Raw genomic sequence first — 13,498 nt, 5'->3', positions numbered from 1 at the left:
TTTGTAACCATAATTATGACTGTTAACTTTCTTGTAGCTTTTTGGCACTCCAACAGCACCTCTTTCATTGTTATCACATATCACATCGCAATATACCAACGTTAACGATTCTAGCTTATGCGAGTTTGTATGCACATTTTAACGAGTTTATTTTTACTTTTATGCGATTTAGCTTGTACACCAATGCTAGTTTCAGTGACATAATAAGAAAAGTACCAAGCGAAGTCGTATAATCATCGCAGTGCGCAATTATGCGAATTCAATTGACACTTTGCGAGCCCGCTCGAACTCTTTTGCAAATAAATTAAGTTCGTCGCAATAAAACATTAAAATATCGTCTACTACGAAGTATTTATACATTATAAAAGTTATTTTGCACTCTTATATAATTACACCAGATACATCGCAATAAGTTCAATAAAAACATCATATGCGATGGAAATTGTCATTCAGCCGTATATATATGCGATAGTGAGTTAAAATAGTACTTTTCACTCCGTACAGCGTACATCCTTATGCGATTTCTGGTTGTCTGGGTAGTTTTACTTATCCAAACTAACAGATTTTTTGTCCACTGCGGGAGTGGGGGTGATTGTGATAGTCTAGTATGCTTCACATTCGGACAGCATCGACGTTTAATCCACGATGCCACAAAGCTGTACATTGAATCCAAATTCAAATTTTCAAAAATTCTTCAAAATTTAAAAACGTTCAAAAATTTCCAAGTCTCAAAGCATTTTCGAAGGAATTCTCAGAATTATTGCTGGAGGAATTCTGAAAAAATGCTAAAGAAAAAATAATCACCGAGGAAAATCCCATTGATTTGGCAATCAAATCATTGAAAATTCAAGAGGAGTTACAAAGAAAATTTAAAAAGAAATTGCTTTTAGAATATCCAATTGAATTGTAGATAAAATTCCCAAAGCGAATATCGACGAAATAATTGAATGAGTTGCCGAAAAAAATCAAGAAAGTACCGAAGGAGTTACCTAAGACATAACCAATGGGAATAACATATAAAACTCCTAAAAAGTTTCCAACGAATTTGCCGAAAGAATCCTAAACCACAGGATAAACTTCATACAATTTAAAAGAAACTTCAAAAAAAGAGAAATGTCGAAGATATTCTCAAAATATAAAAAGGAATTGCTAAAGGAAATCTGAAAGGAATGGTCGTAATATTGAAATACATCTAAGAAGAATTAAAAAAAAAAAACAAAGATATAGCCAGACATTCTGCACAAGTTGCCGATAGAATTATCAAAGAAATTTGCACGAAATTGCCGAAAGAATTCCCAAAGCCGATGTTGAAGAAATTACCCAAGAAATTTTAAAAAGTTGTCTAAATAATTTCCAAATTTATTTTCAGTGCAAAAAATCTTTGGATATCAAAACTAAAACTTAATGACATTGATGTAATAAATCTAGCTTTTTTCAAGAAAGATCCCAAAGGTGTCAATCCATCATAACTTTTTTCAATGTTCAAAAAGTACCTATGTTTTAACAACTTGTAGAGCATTAATATATTGGTAATGAACGTTCAAAGTTTCATTTAATTCGGTTCACAGGTTTTCAAGATTTAGCTTCGCGAAAGATTAACCAGTTGAGCTTGAATTTGTCCCATTGATTGACAAACAAATTGATTGACAAACAATTAAAATTTGATATATTTGCCCATGTAACGCTGTAAAGTCAAATAGGCTAAATAAAACAAAAATAAATAAAATAAAATCATATGACACGTTCCACGCACTTCTACACCGCGGTTTTTGAACTTCGTTGAACAATATTTCAGTACTCCTTCTGTTTATTTTGATTATTTTTGCACCAAAATGAAGATAATTACTTATACCGTTCAAATAGTACTTAAAATTTTGAAAAATGTTTCGGAAAAATAGTTAATTTGTTGGCGTAAAGTCAAAAATTGTCATTTTTTGCGATGGTGTCCCGTTACGCTCTATTTCTTAATATATATTGAGATAAAAAGTTGAAATTTTCGTTTACAAAGCATGAAATGAATCTTCTAATCAAATCTGATAGTTTGATATAGCGGTTGGCATGTATTTAACAACATTACAATTTTTGGAAACAAAAGTTTGATTCTCGCACAAAACGTAACGCGTGGAATGTGTCATATAGGTTTTATGACAGTTTCCAAAACCTCGCCGAAATATGTTGGACTTAAAATTGTTTCTTAAGAATAGTCTTATTTTAAGATATTGATTTAAAAATTTGTTCCACCAACTCCAACGTGCTCCACCAAACCGGGGGTCTTCTAAAAAGCCTCTCGATTATCGCGAACAAAAGCACTTCCAGCATCCGCTTTCCCATTTAATCGCCTTCCTTTCGGCAAGAGGGATGTGGGGCTAGAGGGAGGCTCACAAGGAGCTTTTCCAATTTAGAATGTAACGACTCGGCGCAGTGCAGTGGGTGCGCGAGGAAAGTGAGAACTGGAGGGAAAAAAGTTTCTCGAATTGTTTTCTCCCCCGGTCTCAGCAGCGCCGCGGCAGCGGCAGGAGCGTACCCTCTGGTTACATCAAGCGGGTTACGTACGTACGGTGGTGCCATACACCGGCAAGCAGTCAAGTCAGTGCCGGCAAGCAGACCCCCGGAGGAAACCGGAAACCTTTTTCCTCATTTCAGAGCTACTGAGCTAAACGTTTTCTGCGGATTTCGAAATGGGTCGGTTGGCTCGGCTCGGCTCGCTGGCTGGTTGATGTTTCTTGATGGCAGGTTTCTTTCCTAGCGCTAGCCGGCTGGCGCGGGCTGACTGGCGCCGTCGTCGGGAGAGTGGTTCCTTCTGTGAGCTGAACTAGGCACAGAGGTCTACAAGAAACAGGCTTTCCCAATATGGCAAGACATCCCAAGAACTAACGGGGATGAAAGCGGGAAATGTGTGTTTCAATAGGACTTGGAGCTGTTTCTGAGCTAATGTAACGAGCAAACGTACCGGATCCGGAAAATGATTTTGATGAGTTGTACGATTCAATTTTGGATTCGGTTGATGGGACGAGGAAAGCAGGATATCCTGCTTGGCTGATGGTGTGTCGAAAAGTAGCATACTTCTTTTGTAACAATAAAAGCTAGAGAAAATCCGGTAACAAATGAAAACGGATTTGATGTGAACTTCGCTGTGCCAATTTTCCCAATAGCAAATTCATCAATGTACTCGTGGGATGTTTTTCGCCCTTGGGTTTGAAAGATTGCGGATTCATATCGGAGCGAAGCATGATATTGGTTTTCAAAGTGAGCTTTTAAAGACCAGACTTTTTGTCATATTCTTCTTCTTGGCACAGCGCCTTATCTAAAACGCACCTGAACTAAGTGTTTTTTGAAACCTCACAATTTATAACTGAAATGCAATTGAATTGTACACAAACGCATTCTAGAATTTAATTGATTTCTAAAAGTACCCAGGTAACCAATAAGCAGTTGAAATTGCATTTATACATCACTATATGTGCATTTACTGCAGGTCATTTAAAGCTTATCTGCTGTATATGCATCATAGGTGCTGATTAAGTGCAGGTTTTGACTCAATATATGGCTGATTAAATGCTTATCCCTCCTATCCCCCAAATTGTCGAACATAAAAACAAAAATATTTCCCCTGCTCATTTTAGCCCCTTCAAATTCTTCCCTTATTCTTTTCATTTTCTCTCACTCTCACTCTTCTGTGTAACTTTTGAGGCTGTCGTTTTTTTTGCATTTTTTTTTTAAGACACAGACACATTTCATGCTTCCAGTGAGCTATTTGCTCTTTGAAGGAAGCACGACAAAAGACAACGGACTAGCATGCAACGCCCAGTGGCACAGCCGAAAACTTTTTCTGACAGCTGCGGCGGGAATCGAACCCGCGCTTCTTAGCACGATGCGACTAAAGGCTTGGTGACCTTAGCCGCACGACCACGAAGCCACACAACATTTTTTTGTTTTTCTGCTGATCCCGTTGAAATTGGGATTCGATCTGTTAATTCTCTGGTTAATGATGGTGCCCACCGCTAAGGAAAAGCAATAAATGATCAGATAATGAGCGTTTATTTTTTTTTTATCTATATGTATTAGGCTTGAGTACCACATCGGCAGTGAATTCGCTGAGCCTCGGAAAACGGTTCGGACAAGTGCCCAGACAACCAGGAGTCGTATAAAGTACATCGTATAAAGTACTATTTTATGTCACTATCGCATACATATATGTACGGCTGACTGACAATTTTCATCCCATATGATGTTATTTTTTGAACTTATTACGATGTATCAGGTATCTCGCAAAAGAGTGCGAGCGAACTCGCAAAGTGTCAAATGAATTCGCATAATTGCGTACTGCGATGATTATACGACTTCACTTGGTACTTTCTTGTTGTGTCAGTTTACCTCGCATTGGTGTATGGATGAAATCACATAAAAGTACAAATATACTCGTTAAAGTGTGCATACAAACTCGCATAAGCTAGATGCGTTTATGTTGACATAATGCGATTTGATAAGTGATAACAATTAAAGAGTTTCTTTTGCACTGTGGATGCAGTGCCAAAAAGCTACAAGAAAGTGAACAGCCATAATTATGGTAGCAAAGTTATCAAGATAGTCAACAATGGGAGAAGCTGGCCTGAGAGGGGCAGTGAAAACTGTACGGAAAATGGTGCTTCGTCGTTTTTGGCCTGCCAAGCACGCATAGCGCAAGTGAACCAAGTGCATTCCAATAAACACTGAGATGAATTAGAATATCATGATCATTAATCAGCTTGTTCCATAAGTAGCGTTTGGTATTGTGTGTGAAGTGTGGCTCGACAATCCAGAGGTCATTAGTTCGATATCGATATTAGATCTGAAAGTTTGCCGGATATATAATATCTCGTTTTTAAATATTGATGTTTTTATACCTAAAACATTTTGAAAGAGAAGCAATTCTTTATTCCGGAGTTATCCTGCCACTAGATCCTCACGGATCATTTTTAAACTGAGAGTTCTATGTGCTCATACAACTATAGGTCTACTGAAAGAAAATATATTACATATAATGGTTTCTCGGAATAAATCTTCGGAAATATCTTTGAAGGCCCTATATTAATCTTGGGAAGAATTCCCAAAATATTCCGGTAAAATAACGAAATCCCTGCAGGTGTCAATGAAGGAGTTTTGGTAATAATTTCTAAAAGAAACCGATGAAAAAATTAAGGGTGAAATTCTTGTCGCATTTTGAAGGAAACATTGAAAAAATCGTAGAATTCCAGAATCCCAGGGGAAATACCTGCAAGGTATCTCTAAAATAATTCTGGGTAGAATTCATGGAGCAATTCTTAGATGAACACTTGTACCCTAGAGGAACTTCCGGAGGAATTCGTTGAGGAATTTCCGGAGGAATTTCTAGAGGAATTTCCTAGAGAGATTTCCGGAGGAATTTCCTAGAGAAATTTCCGGAGGAATTTCTAGACGAATTTCTGGAGGAATTTCTAGAGGAATTCCAAGAGGAATTTCCGGAGGAATTCCTAGAGGAATTTCCGGAGGAATTCCTAGAGGAATTTCCGGAGGAATTCTTAGAGGAATTTCCGGAGGAATTCCTAGAGGAATTTCCGGAGGAACTTCTAGAGGAATTTCCGGAGAACGAAGGAATTCTTAAAGGAATTTCCGGAGGAATTCCTGGAGAAATTTCCGGAGGAATTCCCAGAGGAATTTCCGGAGGAAATTCCAGAGGAATTTCCGGAGGAATTTCCAGAGAAACTCCTAGAGGAATTTCCGGAGGAATTCTTGGAGGAATTTCCGGAGTAATTCCTAGAGAAATTTCCGGAGGAATTTCCGGAGGAATTCCTAGACGAATTTCCGGAGGAATTCCTAGACGAATTTCCGGAGGAATTCCTAGACGAATTTCCGGAGGAATTCCTAGACGAATTTCCGGAGGAATTCCTAGACGAATTTCCGGAGGAATTCCTAGACGAATTTCCGGAGGAATTCCTACAGGAATTTCCGGAGCAATTCCTAGAGGAATTTCCGGAGCAATTCCTAGAGGAATTTCCGGAGCAATTCCTAGAGGAATTTCCGGAGCAATTCCTAGAGGAATTTCCGGAGCAATTCCTAGAGGAATTTCCGGAGCAATTCCTAGAGGAATTTCCGGAGCAATTCCTAGAGGAATTTCCGGAGCAATTCCTAGAGGAATTTCCGGAGCAATTCCTAGAGGAATTTCCGGAGCAATTCCTAGAGGAATTTCCGGAGGAATTCCTAGAGGAATTTCCGGAGGAATTTCTAGAGGAATTTCCGGAGCAATTCCTAGAGGAATTTCCAGAGGAATTCCTAGAGGAATTTCCGGAGGAATTTCTAGAGGAATTTCCGGAGGAATTCCTAGAGGAATTTCCGGAGGAATTCCTAGAGGAATTGCCGGAGGAATTCCTAGAGGAATTTCCGGAGGAATTCCTAGAGGAATTTCCGGAGGAATTCCTAGAGGAATTTCCGGAGGAATTCCTAGAGGAATTGCCGGAGGAATTCCTAGAGGAATTTCCGGAGGAATTCCTAGAGGAATTTCCGGAGGAATTCCTAGAGGAATTGCCGGAGGAATTCCTAGAGGAATTTCCGGAGGAATTCCTAGAGGAATTTCCGGAGGAATTCCTAGAGGAATTTCCGGAGGAATTCCTAGAGGAATTTCCGGAGGAATTCCTAGAGGAATTTCCGGAGGAATTCCTAGAGGAATTTCCGGAGGAATTCCTAGAGGAATTTCCGGAGGAATTCCTAGAGGAATTTCCGGAGGAATTCCTAGAGGAATTTCCGGAGGAATTCCTAGAGAATTTTCCGGAGGAATTCCTAGAGGAATTTCCGGAGGAATTCCTAGAGGAATTTCCGGAGGAATTCCTAGAGAATTTTCCGGAGGAATTCCTAGAGGAACTTCTGGAGGAATTCCTAGAGGAATTTCCGGAGGAATTCCTAGAGGAATTTCCGGGGGAATTCCTAGACGAATTTCCGGAGGAATTTCTAGACGAATTTCCGGAGGAATTCCTAGACGAATTTCCGGAGGAATTCCTAGACGAATTTCCGGAGGAATTCCTAAACGAATTTCCGGAGGAATTCCTAGACGAATTTCCGGAGGAATTCCTAGACGAATTTCCGGAGGAATTCCTAGACGAATTTCCGGAGGAATTCCTAGACGAATTTCCGGAGGAATTGCTAGACGAATTTCCGGAGGAATTCCTAGAGGAATTTCCGGAGGAATTTCTAGAGGAATTTCCGGAGGAATTCCTAGAGGAATTTCCGGAGGAATTCCTAGAGAAATTTCCGGAGCAATTCCTAGAGGAATTTCCGGAGCAATTCCTAGAGGAATTTCCGGAGCAATTCCTAGAGGAATTTCCGGAGCAATTCCTAGAGGAATTTCCGGAGCAATTCCTAGACGAATTTCCGGAGCAATTCCTAGAGGAATTTCCGTAGCAATTCCTAGAGGAATTTCCGGAGGAATTCCTAGAGGAATTTCCGGAGGAATTCCTAGAGGAATTTCCGGAGGAATTCCTAGAGGAATTTCCGGAGGAATTCCTAGAGAAATTTCCGGAGGAATTCCTAGAGGAAGTTCTGGAGGAATTCCTAGAGGAACTTCTGGAGGAATTCCTAGAGGAACTTCTGGAGGAATTCTTAGAGGAACTTCTGGAGGAATTCCTAGAGGAACTTCTGGAGGAATTCCTAGAGGAATTTCCGGAGCAATTCCTAGAGGAATTTCCGGAGCAATTCCTAGAGGAATTTCCGGAGCAATTCCTAGAGGAATTTCCGCAGCAATTCCTAGTGGAATTTCCGGAGCAATTCCTAGAGGAATTTCCGAAGCAATTCCTAGAGGAATTTCCGGAGCAATTCCTAGAGGAATTTCCGGAGCAATTCCTAGAGGAATTTCCGGAGCAATTCCTAGAGGAATTTCCGGAGGAATTCCTAGAGGAAGTCCCGGAGGAATTCCTAGAGGAAGTCCCGGAGGAATTCCTAGAGGAAGTTCTGGAGGAATTCCTAGAGGAACTCCCGGAGGAATTCCTAGAGGAACTCCCGGAGGAATTCCTAGACGAATTTCCGGAGGAATTCCTAGACGAATTTCCGGAGGAATTCCTAGACGAATTTCCGGAGGAATTGCTAGACGAATTTCCGGAGGAATTCCTAGAGGAATTTCCGGAGGAATTTCTAGAGGAATTTCCGGAGGAATTCCTAGAGGAATTTCCGGAGGAATTCCTAGAGAAATTTCCGGAGCAATTCCTAGAGGAATTTCCGGAGCAATTCCTAGAGGAATTTCCGGAGCAATTCCTAGAGGAATTTCCGGAGCAATTCCTAGAGGAATTTCCGGAGCAATTCCTAGACGAATTTCCGGAGCAATTCCTAGAGGAATTTCCGTAGCAATTCCTAGAGGAATTTCCGGAGGAATTCCTAGAGGAATTTCCGGAGGAATTCCTAGAGGAATTTCCGGAGGAATTCCTAGAGGAATTTCCGGAGGAATTCCTAGAGAAATTTCCGGAGGAATTCCTAGAGGAAGTTCTGGAGGAATTCCTAGAGGAACTTCTGGAGGAATTCCTAGAGGAACTTCTGGAGGAATTCTTAGAGGAACTTCTGGAGGAATTCCTAGAGGAACTTCTGGAGGAATTCCTAGAGGAATTTCCGGAGCAATTCCTAGAGGAATTTCCGGAGCAATTCCTAGAGGAATTTCCGGAGCAATTCCTAGAGGAATTTCCGCAGCAATTCCTAGTGGAATTTCCGGAGCAATTCCTAGAGGAATTTCCGAAGCAATTCCTAGAGGAATTTCCGGAGCAATTCCTAGAGGAATTTCCGGAGCAATTCCTAGAGGAATTTCCGGAGCAATTCCTAGAGGAATTTCCGGAGGAATTCCTAGAGGAAGTCCCGGAGGAATTCCTAGAGGAAGTCCCGGAGGAATTCCTAGAGGAAGTTCTGGAGGAATTCCTAGAGGAACTCCCGGAGGAATTCCTAGAGGAACTCCCGGAGGAATTCCTAGACGAATTTCCGGAGGAATTCCTAGACGAATTTCCGGAGGAATTCCTAGACGAATTTCCGGAGGAATTGCTAGACGAATTTCCGGAGGAATTCCTAGAGGAATTTCCGGAGGAATTTCTAGAGGAATTTCCGGAGGAATTCCTAGAGGAATTTCCGGAGGATTTCCTAGAGAAATTTCCGGAGCAATTCCTAGAGGAATTTCCGGAGCAATTCCTAGAGGAATTTCCGGAGCAATTCCTAGAGGAATTTCCGGAGCAATTCCTAGAGGAATTTCCGGAGCAATTCCTAGAGGAATTTCCGGAGCAATTCCTAGACGAATTTCCGGAGCAATTCCTAGAGGAATTTCCGTAGCAATTCCTAGAGGAATTTCCGTAGCAATTCCTAGAGGAATTTCCGGAGGAATTCCTAGAGGAATTTCCGGAGGAATTCCTAGAGGAATTTCCGGAGGAATTCCTAGAGAAATTTCCGGAGGAATTCCTAGAGAAATTTCCGGAGGAATTCCTAGAGGAACTTCTGGAGGAATTCCTAGAGGAACTTCTGGAGGAATTCCTAGAGGAACTTCTGGAGGAATTCCTAGAGGAACTTCTGGAGGAATTCCTAGAGGAACTTCTGGAGGAATTCCTAGAGGAATTTCCGGAGCAATTCCTAGAGGAATTTCCGGAGCAATTCCTAGAGGAATTTCCGGAGCAATTCCTAGAGGAATTTCCGCAGCAATTCCTAGTGGAATTTCCGGAGCAATTCCTAGAGGAATTTCCGGAGCAATTCCTAGAGGAATTTCCGGAGCAATTCCTAGAGGAATTTCCGGAGCAATTCCTAGAGGAATTTCCGGAGGAATTCCTAGAGGAATTTCCGGAGGAATTCCTAGAGGAATTTCCGGAGGAATTCCTAGAGGAATTTCCGGAGGAATTCCTAGAGGAAGTCCCGGAGGAATTCCTAGAGGAAGTTCTGGAGGAATTCCTAGAGGAACTCCCGGAGGAATTCCTAGAGGAATTTCCAGAGGAATTCCTAGAGGAATTTCCGGAGGAATTCCTAGAGGAATATTCCGTAGGAATTCCTAGAGGAATATTCCATAGGAATTCCTAGAGGAATTTCCGGAGGGATTCCTAGAGGAATTTCTGGAGGAATTCCTTGAGGAATTTCCGGAGGACGAAGGAATTCCTAGAGGAATTTCTGGAGGAATTTCTAGAGGAATTTCCGGAGAAATTCCTACAGTGAGGATATTGCATCTCCGAAAATCATACGAATGGAATTTACTATGATTTTTTGTCACAAGAATTTCTTGTGAAAATCATAGCTATGAACTGTGATATTGGATTCAAAGCGCCAACTTAAAGCCAATATAAGTTTCTGTTGGTTTTTGGCTATGACATTTCATGATATATCTTATGATTTTCATACGAAACTTCTTATGAGATTTTTCATGCGATAAGTCTTATGGAATTCTCTGCTCAGTATATGAAAAGCATACAAGCACTATGAAATGAAGAACAAAAAGTAAAAATAACCGACTCATAAGATGTAAACTATGAAAACCATACGTACAGTATCCTCAGTGTAGAGGAATTTCCGGAGGAATTTTCAGAGAAATTCCTAGAGGAATTTCCGGAGAAATTCCTGGAGGATCTCTCGGAGGGACCCCTGGAAGAACTCCCGGAGGAACCTTTGGAGGAACTCCAAGGAGATGGATATGAAATCCAGTGTGTAAACAAGGTTCCTCTCACTAAACTGTCAAAATTGACTGCTAAAATCGACCACTCTTCTGCTGTCGATTTCTGTGATAGCTTTTCTGCTCGACTCGATAGTGATAGCATGCGACCCGATTTAATCTTCTCGAGTTTTAAAATTAGGGGGCTATTTCCAAACTGTTTAGGATGCAGAAACACTTCTATCTATTCATTCATATCATGAAATATAAATTCAATGTGCTTTGTTACAGATGGTCAGACGGGTCGATTAACAGCTGTCCAGAAGTGTCTTTCACGAACATTGTAGCAATCATCTTTGCGGCTTTCTCGCCTTCGTCTGCTAGGGAGTCCGCCTACGCTCTTTTGTCTCATCGCCTACATGAGAGCTTCACTTCCTTCTCGAGAGCCGAATAGCGCAGATGGGCTACGGCTTTGGCTCCTCGTGTTTTCGCTCACTCTATCGCGGCTTTGGCGTTCCTTCGCTCCTCTATCGTCCTCCAGGTGTCATCTGTGATCCACTGCTTTCTCTGGGTGCATAGTTCACATAAATTGTTCTCGTCGGTAGTGACGAATTACCCAACATAAACGAGCCCAATTTTCGATTTTCATTTCATTACAAATCATCCAACCTCTCACATAGTTGGATAGATTTTAGTTCTGACAAACGAAAATCAGAGAAACAACCTGGAGCACATCCCCGCCATAAGAGTCAAATTCCTTCGAGCGGCAAACGTTCGTTTGCGAAAGAAATCAAGCTGACTTTCACTTTGTGCGAGCAACGACTTCTGTCACCGCCAAGTTCCCCTTAAGCGACGAATGGTGGCCTAAAAAGCAGCTGATATGGCGACCGTTTATAGCGGTGCCTGTATGTATATATAGAGCCAACCATGTAATTGAATCAAGTTTCTGGTTGACGTTGTCACACGGAATGCCGAATGAGCGGGGTAAAAGGTGAAGTTTTCCAACTATTTCTTCTGTGTCTTAAATTACCCTTCGAGCACGCCCGCGCGGCTTTAGGACAGAAGGTCGAAGGACAAATGGTCGAAGGACAAAAGGTCGAAGGACAAAAGGTCGAATGGACAAAAGGTCGAATGGACAAAAGGTCGAATGGACAAAAGGTCGAATGGACAAAAGGTCGAATGGACAAAAGGTCGAATGGACAAAAGGTCGAATGGACAAAAGGTCGAATGGACAAAAGGTCGAATGGACAAAAGGTCGAAGGGACAAAAGGTCGAAGGGACAAAAGGTCGAATGGGACAAAAGGTCGAATGGTTCATGTTCTTGCTCATTGAGAGAAACATTATGGTGCTTTTATAGTAATCATATATATTTCAGCCACTGACATTTCTATAGGAAATTTTTCCTTCTTTTGTTTATAGGCTATTCTTTCAAGTTGTGTTGGTGTAGTATTTAATGGCAATTTAGTTTGATGTTTTGTTCAGTAATTTTTCCTTCTTAAATTTATAGGCTGTTCTTTTAAGTTTTGTTACTGAATAATTTATCGACTATTTAGGTACTTATAATTTATTCAGAAATTTTGCCTTCTTTAATTCAATAGCTGTTCTTTCTATCTCTACTGCAGAAAAAAAATACTACTTTTGTGATTAGTGATCATCCGGGATGATTCATCCCCTCTTGGATTTATAGGTAGTTCCGACGAATCACACTGTATAAGTATAAATAATTTCTTCGAATTTCGACTGCTGATGATTATGTTGGGAGGTATGGCGTTCAGTCTTTGCAAGAATAACTCAAAAACGGATTCTTAAGCTTTCATAAGTTATTCCTCCAAAGATTGAAAGCCATACCTCCCAGCCCGTGAACCGTATAGTACATTTTTTTCATTATAGGATTTTGGAGGCATTCCAAAGAGCTTCAGAGCATTTTTCGGCGGATTTCACAAACGTTACGGAGGCGTTATGTGGCGTTTTTGGGGGTTTCGGAGGGCCTGAGGTGCGTTACATGGGGTTTCTGGGGGTATTAGGGGGATTTCGGAGGCATTCCAAAGAGCTTTCGAGCATTTTTCGGCGGATTTCAGAAACGTTACATGCCGTTTTCTGGGGTTTCGGAGGGTCTGAGGTGCGTTACATGGGGTTTCTGGGGGTTTTAGGGGGATTTTGGAGGCATTCCAAAGAGCTTCAGAGAATTTTTGGCGGATTTCATAAACGTTACGGAAGCGTTACATAGCGTTTTCAGGGGTTTCGGAGGGTCTGAGGTGCGTAACATGGGGTTTCTGGGTCTTTAAGGGGGATTTTGGAGGCATTCCAAAGAGCTTCAGAGCATTTTCGGCGGATTTCAGAAACGTTACGCAGGCGTTATATGCCGTTTTCTGGGGTTTCGGAGGGTCTGAGGTGCGTTACATGGGGTTTCTGGGGGTATCAGGGGGATTTTGGAGGCATTCCAAAGAGCTTCAGAGAATTTTCGGCGGATTCCAGAAACGTTACGAAGGCGTTACATGCCGTTTTCTGGGGTTTTGGAGGGTCTGAGGTGCGTTACATGGGGTTTCTGGGGGTATTAGGGGGATTTAGGAGGCATTCCAAAGAGCTTCAGAGCATTTTTCGGCGGATTTCAGAAACGTTACGAAGGCGTTACATGCAGTTTTCTGGGGTTTCAGAGGGTCTGAGGTGCGTTACATGGGGTTTCCGGGGGTTTTAGGGGGATTTTGGAGGCATTCCAAAGAGCTTCAGACAATTTTCGGCGGATTTCACAAACGTTACGGAAGCGTTACATAGCGTTTTCAGGGGTTTCGGAAGGTCTGAGGAGCGTTACATGGGGTTTCTGGGGGTTTAAGGGGGATTTTGGAGGCATTCCAAAGAGCTTCAGAGCATTTTCGGCGGATTTCAGAAACGTTACGAAGG

The 13,498-nt window shown here is 41.6% G+C and overlaps 1 long non-coding RNA gene across 2 annotated transcripts in view; it reads right to left on the bottom strand.

Annotated features, from left to right (window-relative positions):
• The window catches only part of LOC134284024 (uncharacterized), a 1,044,900-nt gene that overhangs the window by 386,741 nt on the left and 644,661 nt on the right, over positions 1–13,498 (bottom strand). The window lies entirely within an intron of this gene.

This window comes from Aedes albopictus, chromosome 3 (assembly GCF_035046485.1).
Source record: "Aedes albopictus strain Foshan chromosome 3, AalbF5, whole genome shotgun sequence".
NCBI classification, from domain to species: domain Eukaryota; kingdom Metazoa; phylum Arthropoda; class Insecta; order Diptera; family Culicidae; genus Aedes; species Aedes albopictus.
Note: the sequence above shows the minus strand (reverse complement) of the source record. Positions and strands in the feature narration are given on the sequence as shown.